The 12,596-nt window shown below is 41.9% G+C and overlaps 1 protein-coding gene across 2 annotated transcripts in view; it reads right to left on the reverse strand.

Moving 5' to 3' along the window:
* Positions 1-3,672: 3,672 nt before the first annotated feature.
* The window catches only part of LOC144469395 (monocarboxylate transporter 12), a 59,816-nt gene continuing 50,892 nt past the window's right edge, over positions 3,673-12,596 (reverse strand). For both annotated transcript variants that reach the window (XR_013493966.1, XR_013493964.1), the window contains one exon: positions 3,673-4,220. The gene's annotated coding sequence lies outside the window, so the exon portion shown is untranslated. The remainder of the gene's footprint in view (positions 4,221-12,596) is intronic.

Raw genomic sequence — 12,596 nt, forward strand, 5'->3', positions numbered from 1 at the left:
AAAAACGGAAAGTGGGAAATTGAATAATCGGATGATATAAGAATTTACAGAAAGTCAAATGACCGACAGAAATAACAATAAATGTAAGAATTAGAAAAGTAAACTTTCAAAAGGGGTCATTTGACCCCTCTTGGTACGTTTAGTGTTACAATTGCAAAATCTGATCTAGAAATATGATCTGTTTGTTATCCATATAACAGCCATTTTCCAATTCGTTCTGGTAACATTGGTATTGTTGTAACATATCTTTTTCAATCCTCCTTGCAATGCTGTAAAATCTTTAGTAGAAACAGAAACGAATTTCCTCGCTCTCAATTTCTATAAATCGTTCCATAAGGGATACATTCAATCTAAGAGTGCTAAACGAAGCTCGTCAAAAAAGTAACGAACATTCGTCGGCATCGTCTAAACGAGATAGGGTACAGCTTCGCTCGAGCACTCTGTTTCCATCAGCGTCTCCCTGATACGAGTACGACGCGTATAAAAAGAATTGGTCGACGTAGTTTCGAGCACTGCGACAACTTCACTGCGTTTCTACTTGAAGAAAATACAAAAATTCGTCGTCGAATATCAACTATAAAACTGCATCGCGACGATAATCTGCTATTTAGCATGGCACGAGGACAGCTGACACGATATCACCCCTACGAGTGCGACGGCACTTGTTAGACAACGATGGGAGATCCTGCCGAAACGAGGCAACTTTCGCAGAAATTCTGGCGCGAGAAAAATGGCATCTCGGCGACAAGAATGTCGAAAAAACAAAGCGGAGGAAGGCGCGGATTCGGCGAGCAGCCGTCGATTGCTGTTCCCCGCTCGCCTGTTATTTGCCATCGGTATGCAAACGGTGCTCGTCGGGCACGTTCTATAAGATTTCCCGTCGATCCGGCGGCGAAACTTGGCCGCGGCACTTCGTACCAAAGGAAATTGGGTTCCTATAGCGGTCGAAAAGTTCTCGATTCGGAACGAGAGCGGACTTTTGTCGGACTCTCCCGCAAGTATGTCCCGGAGTTACTTTGCATCTAAATATCATTTCGGGGCTAATAAAGCTGAACCCCGGGCCGGCAACTCTTTCGAACTTCTCTATTCGCCGGGCGAGATCCTTCTCGCGACTACAATTTCTAATTGGTTCGTTACATTAAAGTTTCGCGGTCTTTTCTTTGCGTTCGATAAAAAGGGGAAGTGAGGGGAGGGAGGGGTGGCTGCTGCCGAGCTTTCAGAGGGAGACGGAGGCGCTGCCCGGCGTTATTTACGACCGACATAAATATCCGATTATTCCTCGAGTTACCCTCCCCATCAATATTTATTAAGCTGTTACTACCCTCTAAGGCGGACGCTCGCGCGCGCGCGAACAGTTCTTTTGTGTACACGCGGCTCATCTGAATAACAGAATCGCCAAGTTTCCTAATTAAGCGCTCGGCGACGGAAGTTCCGACGTGCAAATCCCGTTCGATTTTCTTTTTTCTCAACCCCCTCCGAAAGAGCGAATCTACGATTAAACATATTTTCGCGGGAACGGAACGTACTCGGACTCGCGGTCTCTCAAAGAAGTTTCAGCAACTCCGTTTCAGTCGTTTACTTTTTTAAGAACGTCTGCGAAGTAGATTTGCATGGAACATTTTGCAGTCGAACGCTCTGAAATTGTTTTTTAAAGAACTGTGCTGCCAATTGTTTTATAAAATTGTTTTCGTATAAGTTGTTTCCCGCAGATTGTTCCCAAAAAAGGTTTTCCTATAAATATTAGAAACGAAATTACTTTCCGAACAACCCAATAGTTTATCCGCAGTTTGTTTCACAAATTACGCATTGTTAATAATCGTCCTCTGGTTTCCATGAAATCGTTCATGAAATATTCACCGCCTAATAATACGAACGAATTTTGACAAGTCCTACACCGTGACCGCAAATTCTGGTCAAGCAATTATTGTTTACGTCAATTATATCGTCACGCGTGCGCCGAATAAATGGAATTACTGAAACTTTTCATTAAAATTGATTGCCACGCCGGGTACATTCCACGGCCGCTGCATATCAGTCCGCGTTCATCTCAATTAATTCCCCCAATGAGTTTGCAACCAACGTACAATTTCGCACTGACGCGCGGCCCAATTAATTGCAAAATTTCGACCCTTAAACGGTGGTCCGACGGACTGAAGCTGCACGCATCGGCGGGCTCCTAGTATGTAACTCTGAATCGACTCGTTGCGAAACCGAATAGGAAATCTTGCCAACAAACGGGAAATCCGATTACGCGTCGTTCGATTCGACACTCGATCGGAATTTAAACCCTTTCTTACACGCAAAAATAATTCTGTATATGGAAGACCGATCGAACTTTCTAATATTATTATCGCTGGCTTTTACGCTCGTTCGAGAGGGTGAAAATCGGAGGAACCCCAGCCAATTGTTCGTAGTTTATGGTCTAAACTGTGGCTTTCAAATATGAAAACGTCTCGGGTCTCGCGAGAATTAAATGGCCGCGTAAAATACACGAGTTCTGGGAATTCGAATCCCCGCGCGTAAAACTAGTTAAGGGTGGGGGGGGGGGGGGGGGCGGCGAGGTGCCGCAGTGATTCTTATTGGAGGGAGCAATTTGGCCCACAAAATATGCTCTTTGTCCCTTACCGCCTACAAAGGGCGCTTTAAATTTCTGCGGGCGAATTAATTAAACGCGAGATTGCGTCCTTTGCGAGCCGCTGTTTTAAGTGGAACATGTTTATGGATCGAGTCTGCACGAGGGAAATTAATTCGAACTTCTACTTCCTCCGTGAAGAACCACTGTCGAACTAAATAGACTGTGGATGTTTACGCGGTTATTTCGTACAGGAAGATATAGAACTCGGGAATAAACTATCGAAATACAATATTCGAAGTAGGGCAACATTTATGACCGACTTTTGAAAATCATCTATATGTCGCTTAGTTAATTTTAATTGCTCTTGTCTGGTGACAGCTTTTTCACTTGCAGAGAAGAGATTGGTAAATCCAATTGTTTGTCTTTTCAGCAAGAGGCAAATGAGGTCGGAAAAGTGATGGATGAGGGTTAATGTATCAAAATTCAAATCAGGGTTCTCAAGGTTCTTTACACAAGATAATTAAAAGTACTTATCGTGGCCCCGTTGATCCCTCTGTGCTAACGATAAAATGTTCCGAAAAACAGAACCTCGAAGCCATTTTAACGCAATTTTCTTACTTAACTGTAAGTCGTATGATTCACAAACAATTACAGTATAAACAGTATTTTATAAATATAAAAAAATTTAGTAAGACAAATGATATTTTGGAACATTATAATAACAATTTTTAATTAGCTAACCAATAAGTTCATTTACCCCTGTAGTGAAGAAACTGTTTCGTTATTTAAACACTTCTATTTCTAAATATATTTCGATATGCTTTACTTAGAAAGCCCATTGGTTTTCAAAGATCCCTTTCTTGTATTATCCTTACAGAATATGTAATATCAAATCTCAAATAAAATTTTCAATTATTGTGGTGGCGTGAAAGTATGACACGAAGAGGGTTTTCAAAAATTAAATTAATTCGCGACAGGATCTAAAGTATAGTGTCAAAATAATTTACACCTGCATAAAGATCCACAGTCTATCGCTACCAACACTGCTTTCGCAATTTAAAAAAATGCAAACGAATAATTAAAAGTACTCACCGGTATCGTACAGGGGACAAGGCATGTAGGCATATCGCTGCTCGGGATGCACCACGGACTTGTTCCTCTGCCCGCTGGTCATGGTGGCGAATTTGGTCACGTACTGCAGGAACTTGTCATAGAAGAGAAAGAAGGTCGTTCGGATTATCGTAAAGGCGTTTTCGTGGGCAGGGTGTCCCGGCGACGGTTCCCGCGTAACAGGACGATTCCTATCCCGTGGCGATTATTATCCCGAGGCGGTCGGGCGCGACTGCATCCTGCGACACACGGCCGCGCGGCCACGCATTCGCTCGTCGAGGGCCTCCCCGCGAATTAACCAATTAAGGATCGCCTGCCTCGTTGTACCCGTGCCAATTAGACACGCCTCTTGCTCACTCGCTCACTCGGTCACTCGCTCGCGCGACCGTGCGCGGACGCCACCACTTAATTAGCACCGAAATAAACCCGCGGCTCCTTCTTCTTCTTCTTCCTCTTCTTCTTCTTCTTCTTCTCCTTCGTTCGTGGGCTTCCCTCGTGTCCGGCGCCTCGACGTCGAGATCACCTTCCGCGACACCTGAAGCAAAAAACATCCACTTTAAAGCATCTGCCGGGCTATTTTTATGCGCCTCGCTACTTTCTCTCGGAAACAGGGATGCTTTGTTGCGGTGTTCGGGCGGGCTTAGGGGTGGAACGGAAGGGTGTTGCGTATGCTAATTTCTTATTGTTCAGGGAACTTTGGAAACTGAATCTTTTCGGGATCGTTTGCTGTTCCTTGCTGTAAACATGGCACAGAGAATAGCGTAGGACCGATTTCTACCAGCCCCACCCTTGTTAACGCTCTCGTGAAAGTAGGGTAAAATGATCCCTTCCTGTCAGCCGTAATTTATACGAAATGAGGGACTCGAATGTTACCAGCTGTAAACAAGCAATGCTTCCTGATTCTTGTCAGCGTCTTGTTTCCCCGTGTATCTTCCTAACAACTTTTACTTTATTTTCATTCCAGACTTTTGATTATTATTGGCTAAATTATGCGTTGGATAAGAGACGTGATTAGGGGCTCCTTCCACCTCGTGTAAATTAGTTTAATGGTTTTCTTATTTATCAATTCAAGTGGGTTTTGAGAGGTCCTGCCTCCCTCTCCCTTATATACTTCCATCCCTTTATCCTTTGACAGAAATTATGCTATCCTTACAGCAAGGAACAATACTTTGTTTTAGAATTTTTCTCATACATATTGTTTCTTACAAATTGCTTTATACAATTGCAATTTTTCAGAGATTTTTTTTAATCATACTTCCCATAAATTATTTCTCGAAAATATTTTCTTGTACACGTTATGTTTGCACAATGTTTCTACTTACGCATCGCAATGCAAATTCTGCAGCCAAATATTTTCCGTAGATTCTGAGTAAATAGCATTGTTTACACGTATACCGGTTTGACACGTTCTCTGCGCTGAAAGATCTTTGACGCAATCCTATACAGCTTTACGTTTCTCTTTAAGTATGATATACGAGCATCGCCGTCACTTTATGCGAAAAACCCGGTGCTCAAGGAAGAGAAAACGTGTGCGTTACGACATTCAGCGACTGCGAAGAACGAATCTGCGGATCCCTCTTGTCTCCAAGGAATAACGAACGATCAGAGACAAAGCCATTCGTGTAATCAATCAGACAAGAACGGTATAGAATTCCGTACAGTTGAATCTACCACTTGTGCACGACAAGCTGAACGGAAAAGTCATCCCACTGCCAGTGTTTCTGTTTTATGTGTAAGCAATCAAAACGACAAAGCGTTGATATAAATATAACGCGATAAGAAATTTAAGGTACAATGCAGTAAAATATTACCAGGGCTCAGAGAATACAGATATAATTTTTAATAGGAATTATTGCATATAAAGAATATATTAAATTTGTAATAAGAATTGTTACACATGTGTGGGTTAGAATTATATTTTCGAAAATTTTGACTTACGTCATAAAAACTTGGTCCTCCACGATTCTAATCCACTCACATAAAAGATACATGCAATTTGTGATAAGAGAAAAGTATAGAAAATATTCAAATATAAATCTGCCATTCAGAACCATAACTAATAAACTAGAAAAACCCATATCGCGAATATAAATACCTCAAAATGCCCTGCCACTACAAAATAATGACAAATGACATTCAAATGACAAATAAATATAGCAACCAATTGTTGCGAAAATTCCGGCGATGCAACAGATTTAAGGGTCCCGCGGAGTCCGTCTCGATCCCAAGACAATGATCTTCGAGGCATTAGTGGCAAGAGGAAATCTTACAACTGGGAGAGCCACGTGGCCTCTTCGCATTTAATTCGAATTTGATGGAGAGCGACTCCGCCGCTGATCCGGAAGAGTTTGAATCCCGGACGCGGGGTTTCGACGGTGTCCGTCCGTTTGATTCCATTACAGCAAGTTTCCAGGAACACAGGGATTACCGACGGACCCCGACGATCAAGTTTGTTAATAGATTACCAGCCTATTAGCAGCGAAGTTTCCCGCTTTACGGTCCACTACCGGCAGCCCGGAAACTCCTCCGAGTATCATCGAAGGTGGGCCAACCCTGATTCGATATAAGCGCAAGACGTCCGCCGAGTAAAATGCCTTGCCACCGCGAACTATGATCCTTTACCGTAGGTAACAAGCGCGAGAAACCTGTCAAGATGTTTATTTCCCACGACTTCCCGGAGAGCCTGTAAAAAATATATATAAAAATCGGTAATTGGACATTGACGGCTTTATTCGAGAGAGCTTCCGTTTGACCTAATTGCGCGTTGCTTTCACGTCTGACTGAAAGAAAGGTGCCGCAAGATAGAAATCTTGATCACTCTGTGATTCTTTTTCTTCAAGGTTTCTTGGAAAAGCGAGCACTATAAGTGAACTATAAGTATTTATTTATCTTAAAGCGTTGCAATGATTTTTATAGAAATTTATGTATAACAATTATACAAATCAGCGAAATACTGGAAACAATAGCTAACGTCAGCAGCAACGAATATACTTGAACAATGAAACAATTCGTTCGGTGGAAGAAAGCTGAAAGAGTCAAGACATTGTAAATCTCCGTGCAAATTCTCATTTCTATGCATTGTTCATGGAAATTTGAAGAAAGAAACAATGTCTTATATCGATCAGAGAGCTCTTTGTAATGGAAATAAAATAGTAACGCAATTAACTTTAGCCAACGTTTCCTCGCGTTTAGCGGTTTGCATGTAACATACGTGTCTCCAGATCTGCAGCCTATTTATCACGGTTATCTTCATCTCCTCGGATTTCGCGAGACTCTAACTGAATTTCCCGTGCCGGAACACGCCATGCGGAGAAATTAATTTTTCGCGGCGGCTGAATAATAACGGAGCGATCCGGGCGGAAGACAAACTGTTAAATAAAATCTGGACAGTTCCGTGTAAACAGCGGCGGCGAATAAATTCTGCGGGAGCCACTCGAATGCGCGCTATAACGAACCGGAGATTAACGATTTCACGTGTTTGAAATGTACCAGAAGCCCGTCCGGGACATGCCACGAAATAAATGGCCCCGCTCCGCAGCGTGTACGGTAGCAGCTAATCGGGAAAAAGTCCAAGAAAAGTTGCGCGCGGTTTCGCGTGCGGGGCTGTTCTCGTTAGATTTTACCAGGCGATACGGTAACACCGGAATTACCACCTTCGCGGTGAGCTAACCGAGTCGCAGGTTTCACGTGTTACCGTACACAGGTGAGTCGCGGCTGTTGGGTAATAAATGTCGCGGGGTCGTCGAGGAAATCACCGCATCGACACGGTTATCGAAAACGGGAGCAATAAGCGAACCTGGGTAAATTGTCGTAAGGTGTCGGTTCTCTCCTAATTGGTATACCGGGTGAGACGAAACGAAATCATTCAGCCAATCTTGCCTGGCAGCTGTCTACGAACACGATTTCTTAGATGTTTTGAGAGATAATAAATTAACAATTTTTTAAGAAACAATCACTTTCTTGAAATTTTAAGACGCAGTGACTTTTTGGAATATTTGGTAAACAGTAATTGTTAGAGATTTTTAAGAAACAATGCAACTTGCAAGGATGTCTTTTGAATGAGAACTTCTTGCAAACAATTGTTATTCCGCCGGAAATTAATTTCTTCGCAAAGCCCTATTTGTTTATCCACTGATTATAAAGCGAGAGATTAAAAAGATTATTGCTGAAGCTTTTCATAGAAATTCTACAGCATGAATATTACTACACAGTTGTGCTGTTCATATAATGTATAATAATAAAAGTCATGTTTCTGAAGATCGTAAACCATGATTCTACGCTTAACGCAGCGACTCCAACTTCCTTCGATGGATCCCGGATGTTATTAATCGTATTCACGATGCACCTCACATGGTATAGTTGGAAACATTTAGCAGTTGATATGTATGCGGTCGTAATGCAAGTTAATGTCCGCCAAGGAGCCATAAATAAGAAGGGATCACATAAAACTGCTGCATGAGCGGGTCACTATCCGTAAGCATCTATTTCTAGCTACAGGGATAAATAATTTGTGGTGGACGAATCGAAAATTTTGTGCACCTGTTTGGAATAATAATCTTTAAAAGCGTGCCAATTATATAAAAATTCATAAAATACGAATTTCTGCACGATTTTTAATATTAAAAGTATCTTTTTCTGGGATCATAATTTTTCTAAGATAAAACACTGTATTTTCAATTAAAATTACGGAGAAATTCAAATGATCGCTTTTCCGATTAAAATTAAGGAAGAATCAACTCAAGGGGTCCTCGATGGAAAATCGTGGAACTAAATTCTTTTTCTTATTCCATAAATTTTTATACAGATAAATTTGTATTCGATTGGATATTTATTCGATACTGTCCTATAAAATATTATTCGTTAGCTTGTATCTTTCACCTGTTATCCGAATAAAATTTCCACTACCTCTGCTGCAGACACAATGGCTGACGGATCGCAATTGAATTCGGCATTAGAACGACTTAGCTGTCTACAGATATATATATACAGAAACATTGTACGGCTACACGTACCACGGGTTTCGGAATGCGAAATTCCAGGTACTTTTTATACATAATGTATCGTCGGTGGGTTAACAGGTGAAATAACGCAGGGGTGGAATAAATATTGGCAGCCCGATGGTTCAGAGTGCTCGAAGCTCGCGGTTTTCGATCCGCCAGCCGTATATGTTGCCGAGGCTCGTTTCGAGTGGCACTCCGGAGCGGCTTCGAGCCGCCATCGATGCGACTTTAAGCCAGCATATTATCTCTCGCCGACTCCATCGGAGCCGAGCGCGATCTCGGCGCACGGGAAATTGATCTCCGCCGCACGCGAGGTATACGCACGCGGGCCACAATGCCGTGCCCCGACAATAGGATTAATGACGCTAATAAAATCGAAAACTGTGTTAATTACCCTGTTGTCTCCGCGACTGCCGAGCCCTCCCTCTATAAAGACCCCGAAGAGTTATCCCATTAACTCGGCACTCCTGGACCGCGCTCCGCTGAACACTAATGGCACATTCTGCACGGCGAGACGAGGAGGGAAGGGGGGGCAGCAACAATGGACTCGTCGGATCATTGTGGTGCGAGCAGGGCAAATTTCAAGTGACGGATGCCGTGCACCTTTTGTCCCCGTTTCCTCGAGCTTTTTCAGAAATTTTCCTTTGACCGGCCAACGCGTCTTCCAACCCCCCCGCGAACGACCTTTGAAGTCGCGCTCTACTCGTAAACTGCAGTACAACCCCCCTTTTTTTCTCGTTCGAGCTATTTAACCCTCTGTAGCTCTACGTGTAACTTCGACCTCCCGTTTTATCAGTGTTTTTATATCTCATATTTATCGTGTCCCGTTTTGCTTTTTCTTCGTCGTCGCGGAACAGAAATAAATAAAATAGCTTGCCGAGCACGATAGAATAGAGTTACTTTGCTTCTTTAAATTTTCAAGTTGTGTGCTCGTTGTTAATTTATAAACGTTGATATTTATTAGTTACGGGTTACGTGAATTATGTTTTGCTTAGACAGGGTGAGCAATTGAAGCAGACTGTGGATCTCTATGCAAAATAATATGTTTCTTTATTAATTGCAACAACCAGGGACAGATAAGAATATATTCCTTCTTTTAATTATTTTCACATTGTCATAATAATCACAGATATTAAACTCTATTGACAGAGTCAGTATTATCAAACGTAAATAATTTTGTATCTGTATCCTATGATGACATCAAAATAGAAGCTCCTTTATTTTATAAAAATAAAAATAAGCTAACAATTGCTTCATTTGAGAAGGAAGTCGAACGAAAGATGCCCTGCAGTTTCATTAACGAAAACGTTTGAATATCGAAAACTTGCAGCTTTTATTAACGTACGGAAATTCGCATGGAAATGATCAAAAAGGACGGATACAGGTCCCGCAGCAGCATCTTCGTATTCTCAGGAAAGGTAAACTATTATTAAAACTTGCAATGAAGTTTGAAATAAGTTTGGAATAAAGTTTGGAAAATTGAGACACAAAGTCGTGCCTTCGAAATAATTCTCTGACGTAAACGAGATAACTTCAGTTTATTCCTCGCAGGGGCATCGTATCTGCAATACGAATAGTTGCAATGTAGAACAACATTCGAAAAACGAAGTAAGCGATCGGATAATGAAAATCGACGTGCGCAATCCCCGTAAAAAAAATCTAGCAAATTTTATGCATTTATAATGAATAGCTGTGCGATTTAAAGCATTGGAAAGATTAAAAAACATACAGAAGTATTTATCTCGGAAAATCGTTCGTGTTTTACAGTTGGATTTCATTTCCACGGTCGCCGCTGCAAAATGGATCGGAAAGAAACGAGATAATAGCAGCCCGATTCCGTGGACTCCTTTTATTTCCCGACGTTTCAGACAACTTTTTCGTCGGGGACCAATTTTTCTCGGCAGAAATTCCCTTTGCCGGCCTTAGCGGGAATCCGGCAATCCATAGGTCGCATCGGGAAGCAGGAAGCAGGTAATCCCGCCCGTGGAAGCCATTTTGAATATTTGCTCTAGCATGAAACTTTGAGAGCCTATAACTCGAAAATAAAGGGCTCCCAGAAACTATGCGCACCGGGAACATTTTGGCCATCGGCGCAACGAATAGAATGCGGACTATGAATTTCGACACCGCATCGCGGAAAGTTTCTGTGTACACTAATGTCGCGACTCGCCGCGCAATGAATACGCCATCCGACACTACAGATTATTACCTCGTTAATATCGTAATATCGAGTAATTATGCTACGATGTGCAACTGATCTTTGAGGTGCTACTTTAATGTGCAATTTTGATTCGTCGTAACAAAGATCGCGAAGATTGTAATAAAGGACGTCTAATGCATTGCAAACACGTGGGTGTCGTAGTGTAAACATTAATTTTATATTACCGATCCTTGTACTTTAATGATAAAAGCAAATTTTTTAAATAGAACAGAATATCTTACTTAATGAACATTAACACCTGGTTGTACCATTTTCTTTACAAGTACTATGACTAGAATTTTTTCGATCGTATTAATTTCTTAGAAGAAAAAGGAATTTTACAGTTATTTTGTACACGTTATTAGCAGATATAAATCTGTTTTAATGTTTAAATATTCGTGACGAGAGAATAAAATTTGATAACTACTTGAAGGAACGGATAAACATTCATACTTAACAGCTTATTACTAGAAATCTCCATCGCGAGTCTGACTCGTTCAAATACGGCAATATAATGGTATTTATTCTTGATATAAAATCATAGCAAATCACTAATCATCACCCAACGAAGACTGAATTTTCTTCGAATATATCGAGTCGAGAAACATCCAGATGTCCGAAGTGATCGCATAATCGCAAGTTCGCTCCGAAAATAAATTTGTCCAGCGAGCCCCCTCCGAATCGATACTCCTGTCCAGGACAATCAGGCTCGCGAAGAAGATCGAGGGCAGCCCGTGATAGCGGAGGAACGAACCTAATCCGACGCGGAGTCGATTGCTTTCTAATTTAGTGGCGTTTATCGCGGCGTAAACACCGTGCTCGTTGCCCGCGCGGCAACAATTTTACGGGGGCGCATAAATTAGCCACGGTAATGAAAAGACACTGATGGGGACAAGGGGCGACATTCATCGGGCAATTTACGAGCCAGCGCGGCGTTCCGCGCGGAAACCAACGCTTCCCGCCGACACGTTGTCGGGCTTGATCGCGCGTGGGCCGTCGCGGTTTAATTTTCGCTAGCAATTAATAGCGCCCGGCTAGCGGAAAAATACGCGACAGCTCCCCGGGTAGAGCTGACGCGATGCAGCAGGAAATATGGCCCGTACGGAGCTTCGAAAATTTTCACCTAGCGAGAGCGGTTAACCCGTTTCCCCGCTGTGCCTAGTTCCCATCGTTTGCCGGGCTCTAATGGATTTTCCGAAAAATTTGTTCCGGCGTTTTTTTCGATTTTATCACACTTCCTTAAAAGTTTTAAAAGTTTCGAACTATTAGGTTGGAGAATTAATCGCGAACTGTACTGTGTATTAACCCTTAGCACTCGGAAATTTTCCGTTATAAAATTGAATTGAAATAAAAATTATTACAGTACCGTGGTATTTGATAGCACCTAATCTACGTCTAATCGATTCAGAATTTTATTCACAGGTCCCTGAGGCAAATTTTTGCTCTGTTAATAAAATCAGGCAAACGTACCTATTTACCTAAATAAAAAGAGCCATAAATAGAAAATATGTTTACTCTTTTCAATAAAGCAAAAAACTTTGAAAACTGTCAAAAACTGTATACCTTGCGCAAGTTAAAAGTGATAAACAAAGTGTACCCAGCTGTTGCCCCAGAACATAAAGAAAGGCGACATCGGTCTCATTCTTTTTTTAAAACCGGAGCAAAGTTTTAAAGCGATTCGAACCGAGCGAGACACCTTGTAGCGCGGGTA

The sequence above is a fragment of the Augochlora pura genome, chromosome 4, assembly GCF_028453695.1.
Source record: "Augochlora pura isolate Apur16 chromosome 4, APUR_v2.2.1, whole genome shotgun sequence".
Taxonomy (NCBI): domain Eukaryota; kingdom Metazoa; phylum Arthropoda; class Insecta; order Hymenoptera; family Halictidae; genus Augochlora; species Augochlora pura.